Consider the following 3,915-nt stretch of genomic DNA (forward strand, 5'->3'; position numbering starts at 1 on the left):
CTTTTTTGAGTTGGCCGTACACATGGATTTTTAATATTAAGGAGGAGTTGGGTTTTGAACCGAGGACCAATTACTCAAAAAGCTTAAGCCGTTAGAGTTGGTGTTATTTAATTCTTAAAGTATAAAAGATTAAACAACGCCTTCTTCAACAGCTTAAGCTTTTGGAGTAAAGTGGTTATTTCACATGGTATCAGAGGTTCAAACCTCCCTGATAGCAAAAATCCATATGCAATGACAAGCCCAAAAGAGGGGCACATGTGCCGCGTGTAGGCCAACCCTAGAAAAAGGGCCACATGTGAGGGGGAGTGTTAAAGTATAAAAAAGGATTAAGTAACGTCTTCTCCAACAGCTCAAGCTTTTTGAGTGAAGTGGTCATTTCACATTAATCATTTATACTTCCAACAGGCCATGGGCATCCGTTTTTGAACTAATGTACCCTTATCCTTAACACTTGTGGTTTTTGTAACTAGTTGCTGTTGACCCTGATCACGATTTTTCAGTTGACGGCTACAGCATAAGTGTTTTAGATAATATTTGTCAACATTACAGTGAAGTACTCTTCCCGGAAGTGCGCATCGGCTTGAATTTCTAGCACTCGTAATGGCTTTTTAACATGGGTCTTTGAACCGACAACCTCGAGCTTGCTTGCACACGTAGCACTGCCAATTGGAACACCAGCTTTACCCAGACGGTACCTTCTTCTATAGAATGATAAAACAATACAATCAGAAAGTAAAGCTACTGTGCCAAGTTGTTCACTCCTGTGCTCTACTGATTAGGTATGGGCACTTGATGTGAAGGAAATTCTTCCTATTTCTTCACTGGATTCTTCTAAGTTAAAGGATGGGCAAGGCAGCGAACGCAGTCTAAATCAGATTTGATAATTCTGTTTGTTTTTTGTGGCCATAATAACAAGCTTAGGGACACTCTCATCAGCAGTTACTATTCAAAGGGCAAAAGTTTGGAAGGATGGGATAGGTGAGAGAAATCCAGATTTTTAGGATATGGAATTTTAGCTAGTCCCGGAAAAAAAAAAAACAATGATTCGAGAATCTCTCTTGTAAAATACCTTTTTCCCCTGTGAGACCAACTCTTGGAAGTGAACAAGTGGTTATGATCCAACTTATTGAAGGGCCTTAGTTGCATGGGATTTCAAATCCCGTGGACATTGTGGACTGTGGGTGATTGTGAAGAACTGTGGATGACAATGAGAAACTTGGATGAAGTATGGCTGATTCTGAGAAACTGCTGGTCACTTTGGGAATATGGGACTTTTCAAGGTTTTTAATTGCAGTCTTCTCAGGCATCCCGATCTCGGCAAATATTTGGAAATCTGTGTCTAACAAATCAATTCCAGGCTTCCAACTAATAGAATTTGGAAATACCTTAAAAATATTTTACAAAATCTGGAAATACAAGGTTAGGGGGAAATATAAGAACAAAAAAGGTGACTTGAGAAATTAAGAGAAATAGGTAATAAAAAAGTAAAAATAAGAAAAAGGATTTGGAAAACATTTCTTTCTCTGTCAATGCACTAAGTGTGCAAGATCAAAAGACGGCAATGAGGTGGCGTGAATTAAGATGGAGACCATATCTTAAGATATGGTCTTGGTCACATGTATATTACCTAGGTCCATATCTTAAACTATGAATATTGAGATTAATTTTTTAATCTCAGGAGTTGAAAGGCCAACTTATGTATTGAACTCGCAATGGAGAGGAAACAATACTTGGGTATTGAACTCGTAAATTTCTTTTTTCACATCAATAATGTTCATGACTAGCTCCTTCGGTGGAGGTTGAAACCAAAGTCAGAGCATTCGTAAGTTCCAACGTAAAAAACACAATAGAGAAGCAAAGTATAATATTGAAGATCAATATAATAATTACATTCTATTAGGAAATCTTCGGAAATGAGTTGGCAAAGTTTAAATCTAACTGCAGTTACTTGACTTTCACTGTTCCTGTGTTAGTAAAGATAGATAATTACAAACTATAAGTTAATGTACATAATTTAGAAAAATAATATCGGCACTCAGCTTGTTTTACTGACATTTTTACTAGCCGGCGGGCACTCCTTTGTTTCTTTGATCGAAGCCATTTATTTGTTGCTCTCATCTGTATATGGGTCATGTCCCAGAGACCTTATCCCAACAGTTCGTATCGGGAGGGTCCAAAATAGAAGACTTACAAAGTAGAGAAATGACTTGCAAAGTAATGAAAACATCCATACAAAAATTTCCACATAGTAGAAGGATGGATTAGATTTTTGGTGTACTACCCTCCATTATAGGTGACGACAAATGAAGAATGCTCATTTGTTTTGTGCTAGCAGAGGATAGAATGCTCATAACTAATTTACCACTCTCATTATTTGGGGTGGGGCAGAGAGCTTTAGCCCATGCCCAGGAACGTGGTCCACTATTTGGACGCACTGCCCTCTGCTAATAATGAATTCCCCAGTACACGTCATGAGTCAAAATTCTAAAGGCCGCGTTCTTCTCATTAGCCTTCTAGACATCCATTGATTCGACCCCGCTTCGTGTACAAAAATAAAACAAAGATGGGGTTGGTAGCCCGAAAACTTAGGAAGGGGATATGATTATGAATTTATGATACACACACATACACATGGAAGTTTGGGGTGTGTGTACAAATTAGGCGGTCCTTTAGATGAAGCAGCAATGTGGGTGGCGCGAGCCTCCTCTTCACTACTCCTCACAAGTTGTAATCAGATTACTCTAAGTGCGTGTTTGGCGTACTGTTTAAAACGCCGTTTGGCGTTTGAAACACCGTTTTGGGGCCAAACGGCCGTTTGAGAGTGTTTGGGTGCGCAGCCTCCGTTTGAAACACCGTTTTGAACCCTCAAAACGGTGTTTTGCAAACGGAGGGGGGGAGGTCCGTTTGCAAAACGCCGTTTTGAACGGAGTTTTTGGGTTTTGGGTTTTTACATGTTTACCCTCACCAAACCCATTTTTACACCTTTGTTTTTTTGGAAGAGCTTACATTACACCGTACAAAATCTCTGATTATGATTAATTTGGAAGGATATTATCATAAATTGTAAGTCTCTCTAAACAAAATTTGAATTGGGTTTGTTCCGATTATCTTTTTTTCAAGCCTAAAAAATGTAAGAAATTTTAGAAATATTTTTCCTTCCCTAACTTTTCCACAAAATTCTTGCCATACAAACATGACCATAGGGGCCTTCTATACATGCACAATTCTTTGAAAAAAGACCTCTCTTTTACTGGATTACACGTCTCGAATGGCTCCGTGGAAGATAGGCAGTGGGCGGAACCAGAGTTTATCGGCCGACCCACCGACAAATAATCTGGATGTGAAAGATAGTGGGGCCACCTGCAAAATTATGAGGATATCGTGTATTTATGAGTCAAAAGGTGGGTCCCACATTTTTAAGATATGATAGTGGGACCCACTAGTCCACTACCCTACCCATCACCATGTGAGAAACTTGTCTGTTTTTTCCTGAATTGAAAATGATTTCCCACCTCCTCTTTAGCATACCCTATACCTTTTGTTTTGTATTTTTTTGGCAATGATGTTTAATTTTAGTAGTGTTTGAATGAGATCCTAATGACCTTTTAATATTTGGCCTAATGAGAGAGTAGTTGAGTTACATTGAGGCCAACCAAACAATGCCCTTTTTGGTCATTTTACCACTAAAACTCTGTTTTGTGGCATTTGCAACCAAACACACAATACCTCCGTTTGCCGTTTAATATGCCGTTTTGATCTGGCCAACCAAACATGAAAACGCCGTTTGGCAAAACACCGTTTTAAACGCTATTTCAAACGGTACGCCAAACACACCCTAAATAGGAGAGAGAGTGGCAGTGGGTCACATATAAAGAACTGGAAAAGCAGTCCACCGTTCACATGGAATGGAATTTC

Source organism: Tasmannia lanceolata, unplaced genomic scaffold (genome assembly GCF_043159265.1).
Source record: "Tasmannia lanceolata isolate RefF3 unplaced genomic scaffold, GAP_Taslan_0.1 ptg000015l, whole genome shotgun sequence".
NCBI classification, from domain to species: domain Eukaryota; kingdom Viridiplantae; phylum Streptophyta; class Magnoliopsida; order Canellales; family Winteraceae; genus Tasmannia; species Tasmannia lanceolata.